The sequence below is a fragment of the Cervus elaphus genome, chromosome 13, assembly GCF_910594005.1.
Source record: "Cervus elaphus chromosome 13, mCerEla1.1, whole genome shotgun sequence".
Taxonomy (NCBI): domain Eukaryota; kingdom Metazoa; phylum Chordata; class Mammalia; order Artiodactyla; family Cervidae; genus Cervus; species Cervus elaphus.
The window spans coordinates 65,951,529-65,966,290 of NC_057827.1; the positions used below are offsets into that span (position 1 = coordinate 65,951,529).

Below are 14,762 nucleotides of genomic sequence, written 5' to 3' on the forward strand. Positions count from 1 at the left end.
GGGGCCCGGGGCAGAGGGCTGCAGGCCGCCCTTGTGGGGTGGGGGCGCAGGGTGCCAGCCCCTGCCGTGGGGGCGGGGTGGGGGTGGGGGGCAGCCAGGGTTGGGGGCGGGGCCAGGGAAGTGGGCGGGGCCTGACGGGGTCCTGAGGCTACAGCTGCGATGCGGGTACCAGACTCCCATCCCGGGGAGGTCTAACGCCCGGGGCTGGGGTACCCAGGGGCAGTCAGGACCCCTGATCCCGCGAAGGTCTCCCCAGGTCGGGGCTTCTGGTGTGTCCCGGAGCAGACTCCACTGGGGGATCTGTTCCCTCCCACATCTGGGCCACCCCCCCTCCCCCGGAAGAGCCGGGAAGTCCCAGGCCGCCACTGTGTGCTCTGTCAGGATGGGCCGTCTGTGCAAGCCTGGGACACCTCCAGGTGGTCCCCTCCCAGCGCCTGGGCACTGCCCAGCCTCCCGCCTGGAGGAGGGCCAGCCGGTGCCCTTTACAACCCAGAGCAACTGACACCGACACGCAGCACCCAAGCCCCAAGGTCTTTTCAAAGGCTTTGAACCTTGGCCCCCCCTCCGCCGCCCCAAAGAGCCCTGGCACCGCTCGGCACCCCCTCTTCACACCTCCCCGTGTCTGACAGCCGCGACGCCCGGCCAAGGGCCTGCCGGTCTCCGCCCAGCCCCACAGCTCGCCTGGGCTCCCCAGCAAGGCCTGCGTTTGATTTGGCCGTTTATCTTAAATGGCTAAGAGACCACCAGGGCAAAACATTTGTGTGAAGCCCTTGCCAAAACCACAAGTGAAGAAGCCCAAATTCCCTGGGTAAATAATTGAGCAGGGAAGCATCAGAGAGACAAAAGGAAAACATCAACAAGATGACGGGCAGCTGGGCTCCGGGGCGGCTCTGCCAGGGACGCTCCCCCACCCCCAGACTGCTCAGGGCCCCGCACAGGTCTGGGGGGGTGGGGATGTGCCCACTCTACAGCCACCACGAGGGAGCCACAGAGCCCTGCAAACTCTCTGCAAGCCAGCAGCCTGCCAATCTTCATCAGGAGTGAGCTTCCCAGCATGCCCTGGAGGCAGGGCTCAGCAGGCCCATTGCACAGACCAGGAAACTGATGACATGACCGCAGAAAACTGCAGACGCCAGCAGCCAGACCCACCAAAACCCTGCTGGCTGCCTGGCTCCAGAACTGGGGCTCCAGAACTCGGTACCTCCTGGGTCTCCAAAACGGGTATTATCTTGGACCAGGAGTATCAGAGCATGTGAAGACCACCTGCATGTGTCCTGCCAAGAGGTCAAAGCTTAACACCCATACCAACACCTGGTCCTTCTAGGCCAGTGAAGACCGTGTGCTAGGTTAGTCTCTGGGCCGAGCCATTTCTGAGCCCATGACAGCCCTGGAAGGTGTGGCCAAGACCTGGTGTGCTGTTCCAGCCACAAATGCTGAGCGGAAGGCCATGCCCCAGATTTGATGCAGGAACCTCAAGAAAGGTCAGCTAATCTGAAACCAGTGTCCCCGAACTCCTCCCAGAAGCCTGCCCTGCCTGACCCTTGCCCGAAACTCCCCGGCGCTGGAGACAGTATGTTCATCCTTGCCCACACCTGCCTTCACACCACGGAAGGCAGTGGCTTTGTGCGGAGCACCTGTCACAAGGAGCTGGACTCACTTCACCACGAACACCCCGCTCCGTAGGGAAGACCACCTCCAATCTAGGGGGCGGGGGTGAGGGGGACTGAGGCTTGGGGAGGTCTGGACTTGAACCCGGAGTGTCTCCCAAGTGTGGAAGTGCCCTGCCTCCTCTGGGAGGTGGGGGGGGGGGCTGCAGCAGGGATGCGGGGGACCAGGGCGCCCCAGGATCCTGAGAGGCAAGGCCATGAAGGTTGGGAGGAAGCCGGAGGGTCCTTGGGCTGAGTCGGGCCTCCGGAGGTTGCAAAGAACAACTTCCGGCCCCCAGGTTCTGGGTGAGGCCACAGCACACAGCCACCACCGTTTCCCACGGCTGAGAAAACCAGCCGGAGCGCCCAGGTAACAAGCGCCCGGTCCCAAGCTGGAAGGGAGCAGAGCCTGTGTGTCCGTGGTCGGGAGGAAAGACCAAAGGGCAGGTCCAGCCACACCCCTCTCCTTCTGGAAAGGTCGGGCTTCGTGAGGCCAGAGTCTGTACAGTCAAAGTCATCCTCCAACTCCGACAGGGGTGGGGGGCCGGGCCGCCCCCAGAGGGGCTCCCGGGTGACGTCATTAGACTTCTGGCCTCCTCGAAGTCCACCTGCTCCGAGGAGCCGCTCCATGGAGGCAGAGGAGGGCGCAGCAAGGGCGCGGGGGCTTCCAATCCTAAGCAGCCCGCAGAGGCCTCTCAGGGTGCTCTCATAAGACCCCTCTGCCCTGGGGGAGGTCCCCCTATCCCACCCAGAGCAGCTTAAACCAGAACCCCGCCCACAGGCGGAACTCCAAAACAGCCTCTTTCTGAAGCTGCAAAAGCCAAAGATGATACGAGGAGCCACCTATTGTATGATGACAGGAAGTGTCCAGAAGAGCAAATTCAGGGAGACGCCGGAAAAGGAGAGGAGTGGCTATCAGGGGCCCAGAACGGGGTGGGCGGCGGGAGGTCAGGGCTAGTGAGCAGGGCCACTCTGGCCTCCGTGTGCTGACAGCTGCACGGCCATCCTTGTGAACAAACTCAAAACCAGCGACTGCGCACCTCAAACCGGTGCATCGTACATTATGTGAACCTTATCTCAGTTTTTTTGTTTTAAGCCCGACATGAAGACTGGCCACAGCATCTGTCCCAAACCACCTCCCAGCCCTGGGGGTGGCTACCTCGCAAAATGCAGCCAGGGAATCCAGAATGCCCTGGACAGAGCACTCGACCCTGTGACCAGACTATACACCTACAGACAGGCGGAGGAAGCCCGGAGCGCAGAGGCCCGGCTGCCTCAGAGTCCGGCTTCGGCTCTGCCATCTCCCGGCCGCGTGACCCGGGCTGAGTCACCGTCTCAGAGCCTCGCCTTTTAAGGAAGGTCAGGACACGCCTGGCCAGAGCCAGGCTGCCAGTAAACACCCAATAACCGTCACTATCATGCATTTATTTTCCGTTCTGGAACTTTCCCTAACTCCCTATGGGTCTCCGCCTCCCCCCGCCACAACCCGGCAGCGATGGCCCCCTACAAAGCCCTGCAAGGCACTCCTTTTAAAAAGACGCTTTCTTCTGAGGTCCAGGCCGGCTCCCCTCTGGACCTGTTAGAGACACACGTGCACCGAGGTATGCGGTGGAGGGACGCCCAGACGCCATCTCGGCTTTACGAGGGATCCGAGGTGGCTTAGAAATAAGACCTCTGCTGGCTCACTCCTTGTCGTGGAAGTTCACTTTCCTTACAGGAAAGAGAAGCCAACAATGGCTGCACACGTCATCTCGTTGAAGCCCAATAGCTTTCCCATCAGATGGCTATCAGGAGCCTCCTGTCCACAAACAAGGAAAACTGAGGCTGGATGTCCGAGACCACCAAGCCCAGAGGGGCGGGACTGTCGCTCCATGCAAACAAGGAGGGACAAAATGTCCAGAAACAAGACCCCTAAAACGTTTCCGAAGCTCCAAATCCGGGTGATTCTGAATGCCTCCCTCCGGTGGGGGAGTCTGTGACCATGTCCCTTCTGGCGGGGGGGCCCTGCAGATGGTCCTCCGCCCTCACTCCGCACACATGCGCAGTACCCAGCAAACACGCCCACACCGACCGAGGCAGACACAAAAAAAAACGCCTGGAAAAGCCCCAGCCTGGTTTCGAGGCGAAGGCTCGCCTTTTTCCCATCGCTGCATCCTCGTATCCCCTCCCACATGGGAGGGTTACAGATCCCTAGCTAGCAAAGAGGAGCTCTAGAATACACGGGTACAGGAGATGTATATTTTTCTCCCTACTGCTGCCTTTCAATTGATACATTTTTTAAGCCAAGAACTCCTACCGATAGTGCAAAAATGAGTCATAGATCAAGGAGGGGAGACAGACAGGGAGCGAGTGTGTGTGAGTGCGGACCACTGGCAAGCAAACCTGACGGTCCCCGCGCCCCCTCCCCCCATGCCAAGACATTAATTCTCACAAGTCGGAGAAAATTACTATGCATGAATGCAAAAAGCATGATCAGGAGTAATTAACATGGCTTCATATGCAAATTTTATTAATGCAGAAGTACAAAGTCATTATGCAAATGAGACTTACGTCAACTCTCTTGACAAATATTCATCTCTGAGGCTCAAGTTTCTTCCTTTTTATTTATTTATTTAATTTCTCCCCCCCCCCCCCCCCCCACCACAACACACACTTTTTTTTTCCTGGTTGTTTGGTTTGGTTTTCTTGTTTTGTTTTGTTTTGTTTTGCAGGTGGGGGCAGGTAGCGCTGGTGGCCACTTCAGTGGCAGCAAACCACGAGGACTGTTTGACAAGTTTGCAGAGTTGTTTTTCAACCAGAGAAATTTATTCTTGCATTGTTGATTTTGGTTTTTTTTTAGAGGTGGGGGGGCTGCTGCTGGCAGGTACAAGACAGCTCATAGGAGAAGAGGAAAAAAATTAAAAAAAAAAAAAAAAAGCTCTGGGCAGCAGCAGCCAATCACAACGGCCAGAGCCTATAATGAGGGCGATTGATGGCTGTTTGGCTTTTACTGCAGGGTAATGAACGAGACACCAGTCTGAGGAGGGGGAAAATATGAATATTCATGAGACTGTGCTCCTGCCTTTGATGATTAAAGAAATTTTTAATATTCAAATAAGCACTTGCCAAGTGATTAACAAAGAACATGCACGCAGAAATATGGAAATGGGAGCCGGGAAAGATTTGAGAGGCGAACAGACTGCAGGAAAGGCAGCCCCGAATTTCATAAACAAGATAGGCAGATAACCCAATTCGCACCCAGGCAAATAAAAACATTTCTTTCTGATCGCTTCAATATTTTGCCAGCTACTTTGTCTTAAGGATGATTTAAAAAAAAAAAGCTATGTATTAAGCAGGGCAGAGGGGGTCGAGAGGAGAGAGAAAGAGAGAAATCACAGAAGTCAAATGCTGTGCTCTCACTGAAGAATCCTGATTCTGGTCCTAGCCCAGCCCCCCTTCAACCCTGATGGGGAATCGGGACTCCTTCCGGTTCGGTAGTGGAGAAGGAAATGGCAACCCACTCCAGTAGTCTTGCCTGGAAAATCCCATGGATAGAGGAGCCTGGTGGGCTACAGTCCATGGGGTCGCAAGGAGTTGGACCCGACTGAGCAAGCCACCGGTCTGGTTTGGTAGAGGGAAGACGGAGGGAGGCCAGCTTAGACTTGAAAACCCAGCGCTGGAGGTTCTGGCCTGCCTATCTGGGGCACCTCATGACGAGGATACGGCCTTGAGTTGCCAGGTCTATCTACAGTACATGGTCATTTGTTGCTTCGAGGCCAAAGGCAGGGGACCATGATGTCTAGAACAAGAGAGGGTGTGATTCTCGGGGTCTTCAACCCAGAGAACTCACGGCCTCCTCTACTGAGGCCCTGGTCAAATCACCTAAGACAGGTAGTCACTGGGGAAGATGGGGACCTCTCCGGGAGGCGAGTGAACTCAGCCTCCAGCACGGAGTCCGGTGTGGCCCCTGTGGGGCCACAGAGGGAAAGGGCTCCATGGATCCCGCAGCCTCCCTGAGCCTTCTGCCAGGGCCACAGGCTCCTATTTTAACAGCTCCACCACGGGTTCACAGTGAAGCACATAATAAGGGTATTAGCTGGTAAAACGATCCTGCAGTTAAAATACATCTAATTAGCAGCCGATGACATCCATTTTGGCAATTTCCTATTTGAAAGAAGCAGAGTGCTACCTTAAATGAGACAGGCAGCCGGTACTCACCCGACAAGCCCTAGCTTTCCCATCCTCTGTGTTCTTTCTCTCTCTTCCTTTTTGGGGAGGAACAAGGGAGGAGGTAGGGAGTGGGGGAGTGGCTGAGACAGGGGGAAGAGACAAGACAGATTCTAAGCAGTCTTCTTTGTTACTCAGTTTCAGAGCTATATGGGTCCCCGGGGAGGGGTAGTGGGGTGGGGGATAAATTCCTTCACTCTACAGGTATTATTTCATGTCTTTTTCTTAGTTTTTAATAACCAAGTTCTGGGAACCAGAAAAGACTAGAACTTGTTCTGCATTTCATTATAAAATATGTAACAGTAAGTCAAAGCAGAAAGGGAAGTGGACACGGCAAGTCACCATGAGAACCTTCAAGCCCAAGGTCAGGTCCCCAGCCCTGGATGAGTGGGTGTGAGGCACGGCTGGGTCACTGCACCAGAGTGTTCGGTGCACAGAGAGGTGAAACCCTCTATGGGAGCTGGGACTCCCCAAGTCCCAGTTCCCACTACTGGAATCAAATTTAGTCACACGAGTCTGAACACCCATCAGGAAGGCCTGACTACCGTGGGTTTGGGCTTGGGGATACATGGGTAAGTATCCTTTTGAAAAGAAGCAAGGAAAAGGAGAAATGAAGTCTCAAGGGGTTTGCACAGCTGTGTTTCAAGCCTTCCTTCAGGGTCATTCCAAGGGGGCCATAAAAACATAGCTCCCATCCATTTTGGCCTTTACTGGGGCCACATGCTGCAAACAGCCGTCCTCTACCTGGCTGGGAGGTGGGAATCCCAACACAGGTGGAAGGGGCTGCTTGGCATCCCTCATCGCAGCCTGGGCCGGGCTGGGTTTAGAGAGGAACAACCGTGGGTACCTGATGCCAGGCAGCAGAGAGGGAGGAGCCTGCAAGAACATCTCTGGGCTTAAGGCCCCATCCACTGCCATACCCCCAAGGACCATCCAGAGACCATTTGGAGCCCACAGTGACCTCGAGGCATCTTCCTGCCCACACATTCTCAAGAAGACCCAGCCTCTGAGAGGATGTCAGAAGCACAGCCCTCCTGACACCCGAAAGCCAGGCAGCCTTCCGCTGTGCGTGGCCCCATCCCCGCCCCGTGCGCTCCTGAGATCCGACACGCTGAATCACCCAGTTCAACTATTTTTGCTCCCCACACCCCAGAAAAGGGAGAGGCAAGGACGGGAACAACCGTGCCCCCCAACCCCGCCACCAAACTCACTATCTTCCCTCCACCCGGGCTCAAAAATGGAACACCCCCCCCCCCAAGCAGCTGCGTCTTGCAATTAGAAGCGGGCACATGGCTCCCCCCGCCCCCGCCAGGTCCAAAAGCAACTGTTCCAATGCCTCCAATCCCAATCTCCACAAGATGCCAACAGCTAAAATACTACCAGGCAGCAAAACCCTTCCCACGCCCTGCGTCAAGGATTGGTGAGCTTAGATCACAAATTCCAGAACCTTCGATGGCCCTTCCAAAGGGCCCAGAGAGGGAGCAGCGGAGACTTCAGGCGCTGCTGGGGAGGCAGGCTGAACCACACCCTAAGGACCATTCGGGATAAGACAGAGGCAGCTGACCAAGTACTCGAGGCTGACCATGCCAGCCCCTAGCGGGCACCAGCAGGAGAAAGCACACGGCTCAGACTCCCCTTTTGCTGTCTTTTGCGGAAATCTCTGGAGCTCTCTGAACTGCCGGCACACCAGTAAACACACTCACTCGACCTCCAGCCGGGAGGGGAGGCCTGTGTGCCATGGCTTCCGGCCACACACAGATAAACAGGTATGAATCCTCTGGGGCGACCTCAGCAGGGAGGGTCAGCCAAAGGAGGACCCACAATCCTGGAATGGGCAGGCCTGGGGACAACAGAAGGTGAAGCCACGTGTCTCACTAGCTAGAAAAATGTACGCATGCACATCTATTATAGAGAGATTATACACATATGCATACACGCACGCATGCATACACCAGCAACATGGACATGGTAAAATGTCTGCATGCATTCCATGCAAACTACAGAGGCCAAGGACAAACCCGAGTTGACAGACTCTATGAGTCTCGCCAGCAAAAACAGCCAACCAGTACCTAGCAGAGGAATGTCCCCTTCCCCCTGATCTGGGCCTTCTGATCAGAAGCTGGGCAGTGGCTTCCATCTTTAGCGTTTCTGCCCTGAAACACGACACACCCAAGAGCCTCCGGTAATTTTCTCTTGGGCAGCATCAGGAGCCACAGTCGAATACATGTATCTTCACGAAGCACCCCTGGCCGAAAAGCTCAGTCTACATGTGGAAATCAGAAACCGGTTAGATCATTCGGATCTCAAGCAGGAAGAATCTGGGACTTGGGGTCAGGACGCTGTGACTCTTTCCCTGATGGCCAGGGTCCAATGACCAGCTTGGCCAGGCAGGCCTTAGACACGTCCCCATTCATTTCAGGCAGAGGGGACGGGTGGGGAGGAATCCACAGCCAAGACAGAAGTCACGTGTCACATGAAGGGAAGTAAGCCAGGAAGTGATTCTTCAGATTTGGTGCCTACAGTGGGTTTTAAACTAAGGGCATGTTTATCTTTTGCGTCAGCATCCACTGGGCCTGGCACGTGAGTGAACCCTGGGAGTACTGAATCCTGACACTCGTTCACAAACTGCTGAGCTCACAGGTGGTCGTGGTTTGCAGATCCCACCAACTCCAACACTGGCTCTGCCATGCGAAGAGTGCACGATGGAATCACAAAGACCGAGTCTGAACTGTGAGAGTCCCAGAGAATTAAGAACGAAAACAAGGCAGCACATCCAATGAGAAGACCCTCAAGTCAACGCCGAGCCCAGCAAGGAAGTTCCCACAATCACTCAGCCCGAGAGGAGTGGGCAGGAGGGGCCAGCAGGTACAGGCGGAGTGGTGGATTTGAAGAAGGTGGGCGTCGGGAACCTCCCAGCTGGCTCAATAGCAAAGAATCCGCCTGCCAATGCAGGAGATGCAGCTTCCATCCCTGGGTCGAGAGGATCCCCTGAAGAAGGGAATGGCCAACCCACTCCAGTATTCTTGCCTGGAGAATCCCATGGACGGAGGAGCCTGGCGGGCTATAGTCCATGGGGTCGCAGAGTCAGACACAACTGAGCACATGCTTGCACACACAGGCATCATCGACCTTTTTTTTTTTTATGAGCAAACCATAAAATTCTCTACCTGGGCAGTAAGGGAATATGCAACCACAAGGGCCAGCAGAGTTCCTTGTTTTATAAGGACTAGAAATTTAACTCGATTAGTGGAATGCTTAAAAAACAATAAATAGTAAAGGAAGGGAGGAAGAGAGGAAGTAAGGGAAAGGAAAAAAAAAACAGAAAAATCTAATTGTATTTAAAAAAAAACCTGCTATAGCAAAAATGCTTTTTCTGGTTTTAGTTCTATTTATTAGAGTTACATGCAATTGATCTCTACTGCTATAATAAAAACCCCAGCTCCCTCCTGCATTTGTTGTTGACTAAATCTATTTTTTTTTCCTTTCACTTCTTTTTTACCTTTTGCTAATGGACATATAGAATATGAGGTTCAATGCTTTGCATCACGTAAGAACAAAATCTTTCTATGGCCTCTTTATGTTTCTAAGCCAAGTCTGAAATGTCACTGACTAAAACATGAACAGGCCTGTAATTACTTTCAACAAAGTAGTTCCCTTTAACTGAGTTTTCTGTATGTAGATGGCATTTCACATACATATTGTGAGCCTTCCTTTCAGCGCAGGTAGCATTTGACGGCGAAAATCACAAATTTCCCTTCTAAGGGAGCCGTCTGACAGCCACCTTCTTACTTCCTTTTCGACACGAAATCATTTTCCTCTCCCAACACACCAACGGTGACGTACAGTGTGTGCACAACAAAATTTGTAAAAATTAACACTTCGCAGGATTAATTTAATAAAGATTGTTAGCACATTAACACCAGTAACACTGCTCCTTGCGATTCAATCTAGCCTCACTCCCAGCACCACTGTAACAGGGGTTTATGTTCAGCTGAGGTTTATACCGCTATTTAATGTAATTAAAGAAACGGGTAGTGGGGTCCTCAATGGAAATATCATTTCTGTTGCAGAGTATTCCCATTAGAAACTGGGGGGGGGGGGGGGGAATCAGAGCACGCTGACTTTGATTTTGTTGTCATTTTTTTTTCCCCTCGGCTCTCTTTGAAGCAGAGCCGATGTCCTGCACTCAAACTGAATTCACTGCAAAGACTCCTTGATAAGACCAGCCTCGCCTCCTGGCAGGAACACCCAACATTTCTGTACCACTGTTTTGATTTTGAAACGGTTTAAAAAAAAATGTATTTTTTTAAATCTGTAGTTAATATATTCGGCTGTAACTCTCTGCCCAGCAAACAGCCTCACATGGTGAAAATGACTTTTCAGAGACCGCCCAAACAGCATCGTGGATAAAAACCCAGAGGAAGGGACGCCTCCCTGGCTGCTCTTCTATATAAACAATGATAGTCTAGCTAGAATCCCAACAAGCTCCCCTCTCTGAACCTGGACCAGACTTGAGCTTACAACCTGAGGGTAATCACAGCCAGCACTGCTCAGGAGGCCTCTGAAGCTAAACAGACACAGAACCAACAGGAAAACACGGGGAAAAAAAAAAAAAAATCATGTACCACATCATCCAAAATGGCAGAGAAAATTAAGTCTTGGGGCTGAAATGAACCTGACTCAGCTCTCGGGGTCGAGACAGCCCCTTCTCATCCGTCGGCTGCCTCTGGCCCCTGGAGCGGCCAAGTGCACACAAAAGTGAGACCCTTTCTAAACCTGCCAGCCGCAGGTCCCCATGCTGTGGGGTGGGAGTGACTGGGTGGGTTTTCCCCCACCCCCTTCCCTAAGTGCATTTTAATACCCTCAGTCTACATCCTAATTTCTTTGGGGAAAGGAAAAAAAAACATTAGTGTCACTTAAAAAACGTCACTCTGTTTTGCAAAATGCAGCAGCTTCCTTGGCAGAGAGAGAGGCTGGCTGGCATTATCCCCTCGTTTGACAAAACTACTATTTCTGGGCATGTGCTCAAAAACAGGTAGGAAGCAAATGCTGAGAAATAAGGAAGTAAAAACAGCCAACAGATTTTTCACTACCAAGAACGCCAAGCGTAAACATGATTTATTTAGCTGTGTTTAGCGTCTGTCCTCCACGCAACTACAAGCCCACTTGGGTTGAAGGAAGGGTGGGGAGGAGGGGACGGTGTTGGGGGTGGGGGAAAGGCAGGGGGACCGTGGGGGACAGAGAGAAGACGGGGAGCAGCCCGGAACCCAGGATAGATGAGGACTTTGTGAATGGTTCCGTTCAGAGTTTTAGGAGAACAAGAATCTTTTTGCCCCAAAATACATGCATGTGTCAAAAGAAGGCAGCAGTAATCGGCTGGTTAATTAACGAGCTGCCACGAACAAAGATAGAAGACACAGTTCACACAAACAATATTTACACGGGTGCAGCAAGATCCTGTACACCGCGCCCCCCGCCCCCAGCCACCCATTTGCCTTCCTCTTTTTGCAAAACCAGGTGAGCTGGGTGCAGGGACCAGGGAGGAAGCTCTCCAGGTTGGGGGGTTCTGGACTTCCAAGTCCAAAGGAAAATATCACTGCCTTCACTGCCCACCCTTGCATGCCCACGTGGAATAGACTGAGATCTGTATTCAATTAAGGAGCACCAGCCAGCTTCTGGCTCCAAGCCTGCACCAACACAGGCTACGCGGATCTGCCGTGCCCCCGCCACCCGACTGCAGCTCCCACGCCGATGCCAGGGAACCAGGGCTCCACCGCATCCCCCGTGGAAAAGGCAGAGTGCCACACTCCCCCACTCCCACCCTCAAGCCTGGGGTCTTGGCCCTCCTAGAGGGAACCAACCAGATATACAAAGAAAGCATTGGTATTTTCCAACGAGCAAACTTAAGCCAGAGGTTTGGGGCCTTGCCAGAGGTGATTCCTATTAAAAATCGAATTCAGGTCATTCAGGATTTGCTGGAAAAAAAGACTCAAAGCCTCATCGAAAGAAAAACAACAACAAAAATGTAAGACGAAGCCCCAACAGGACACGTGGGCCTCCCATTTCCCCTGTGAAGGTACCATTTCAGGGCAGCCAGCTGTGTGCTCAGTGGGCATAAATGCCAATTTCTGTTAGCTTTGCAATGCGGTGGTATCGCAAACCGAGACTTTCCTCACCTGCACCAAGCAAGACTATGCACTTACAGGCTGCCTGCTGTATGCATTCCTCCCCCTCCCAAATCTACACTCCCTTTATGCTCCTCTCCTGGGGCCAGACAACACATATCAGGAAAGACACCTTTTCTGGGGTGTTCAGGTCAAGGACAACAGCTCTGTACTCGGATTCTGAATCATACGGCAGTCCCAAACAATAACCAGGAGCTGAGGGAGAGGGGGCAGCTCCCTAAAATGAAACAGGATGAGGAAAGGGGTCTCCTATTGGTATCAGGTCCCTCAATCGGAAATTCAGGTCCTGCATCTCACACCCCTCCTCAACCCCCTAGTTCCTTCCCCTTGTATAGAATGACAGGCTGCACAAGTAGCTGTTTGGTTCCCTTCCCTTTTGCAAATTAGTCACCCTGCCCCCGTGGACTAAACAAAAACAGTCGACACTTTCATGATGTCTTTGCAATCAGCAATTACCGTACTTCACTCCTCCAGAATGGTGTGTTTTCATATCTGGATGGTGGCAGGAGCGTAAACAATGGGATAGCCCCATTTCACAGATGAAGATATGAAGAGATGACCTGGTCTGCCCTGGGTTGTTTAAGAACAGACCCATTTCAGCCCTGTAGGTGTTTTTGTCTCTACATCAGGGGTGCTCCTACATAATCAGCAAGGGCAGAGACAAATTTAACCCAGAGTCAGATGCTGCCTTGGAGGCCACGCTCCTAGAAAACCCTCTAAGAAAACCTAGATTGCTCAAAGTAATAATGTTGAAGATGCTTAATGTACCTCTGGAGGAGGCCTCCCTGGGATCCCTCCGGCTACCAATTCCACGGGTATTTCAACACGATCCAACCCACAAAATCCCTCATTCTCAAGCAAAGCTTCCACACGTGACAAGGCTAGCCACTTGGGCCCTGCAGACCTGTCCCATGGCTCAGAACAACACGCCTCAAAGGCAGCCCACCGGCCACTCGGACACAGAGAGGTGTGTGTCCGCTAGAGGAGGACGAGGATTCGGGGGCCTGCGGGCTCTCTCTGAGGATTCTGAACGAGAGCCTTCCACCACTCTGCCCCAAACCTTAACCGAAATCAAGAGGGAGAAATCACTCATAATTTTCATCACTGTTGAGTCGTCAAAGAAAACAGAAATAAGGTGGCCTCCTCCTCCCTGTGACAGTCATTAAATCACCATTTGCACATTTACCTGTCTTGCAAGCAAAACCTGAAGTCACCCCCATCCCCCACCCCCACACACACACCTTGTCTCCAAAAATCCTGAAATGGACATCTCTCTAAAGGAACTGCACAGACCCAGCACGGGGCCCCTGGAACACACACCCATAATTAGTGTTTCTTCTTTCTTTCTGTAAAGGAATCCGGTAACATAAATATTAATCAAACACGAGAATCTGCCTCTTCAGTCTTGGACCATTATGCGTGCGGGATTGTGATCTTTACCCGTATTTACAGATATTCAAAGGCAGATTCTATCTTGTTAGAACTGTTATAAATGGACGTCTGAGAAATCAACGAGCAAGTCCAGGCACATAAGAAAACCTTCCTGTCCAGGACTGGCAGCGGCTTTGAGTTCCCAAGTGTTGAATTTGTTACCTTTTCCGTAGGCCTTTCAAAAAAAAATTGACAAATGCCGTCAGATTCCTCCAGCAGAAAAAAAGCAAGCTGCTCAAAAGTTCGGGTAAGCTAAATCTGAGATTTTTTTTTAAGATCAACTCTTACTCAAAATGCCACGAAGGCACTGTTTACAAAAAACATTAGCCTCTGAGAGCAGAGAGAGTGCCATATTAATATTCTGTTATGATTTGGGTCAGCCCAAATCATAAATATATATGTATATACATATTTTTTCAAATTATCTTGACTCTCGTTACAGCAAATATATTCCGCTTGATATAGACCTATTTCTGAAATAATGGAAAATAGAGACATGGTTCCAATTCTAGCTAGAAAAGCTGTCATGGTGAAGGTAAACTTTTAATCTTCTATAGGCAAACAGCATACATTTTTATTTCCAGAGCAACAGCTTTGGGAAAATGTTTGAACATTCTCTTAAGAGCTTTGTGGTAAATACATTGGGCGTCCAACCAATGCTTTTCTGGGTCTTTAAGGGCCTGTTGGAGTGCTTTAAACAATTGGAGGCCAATTTTTAGGAAGCAAAAATAAAGAGAGACTCCTAGCAAGGTGACCATTTGCATTCAAATTCTCTTTGGGGGAGTTATTGTAAGAGGTCGGCCTGGAGGAAGGACTGACATTAATTCCCTGTAATTCCAGGAGGCTTTGTGCCCCATTCTGGTGGAGGGTTGCATTCCCACACAATTGGGAAAACACTTTTGTTCTTGAGTGTTTTAAATCCCAGCCCCAGGATTTCCCTCTAGAAAAACAGGCTCCCTCTCCTCCCCCGCAAAAAAAAAAAAAAAAAAAGCTCCGAAGAACACCACTTTTGGACTGGGCTTTTTGGCTCCGAATGGACACAAATTATGCACAAGGGGACTCTTTGAAGAAGGCGCCTTCCAACCGAGCCTCACCTGGATCGAGGGAACCGCCGGGCTCTGTCGGGCCAAGGCGGGAGGATGAGGGCGGCACGACCCTCCAGAGCTTAGGCAGCAGGAGGAGAGGGGACACCCCCCCACCAGCCCCTCCCCAAGATCCGGGACCAAAGCCCGCGAAGGAACGCCACCCCAGCCCAGGAGGCCCGCCCCCTGTGCACTGCGGTTCGAGGAGGGGG

The 14,762-nt window shown here is 52.0% G+C and overlaps 1 protein-coding gene across 8 annotated transcripts in view; it reads right to left on the bottom strand.

The window, feature by feature from the left end:
- Positions 1 to 14,762, bottom strand: part of BCL11B (BAF chromatin remodeling complex subunit BCL11B) — a 104,332-nt gene that overhangs the window by 60,435 nt on the left and 29,135 nt on the right. The window contains exon 1 of one of the 8 annotated variants that reach the window (XM_043921608.1): positions 214 to 8,913. The exons of the other annotated variants lie outside the window; for them this stretch is intronic. The gene's annotated coding sequence lies outside the window, so the exon portion shown is untranslated. Of the gene's footprint in view, positions 1 to 213; positions 8,914 to 14,762 lie in introns of those variants that run through there. 8 annotated transcript variants of the gene reach the window in all.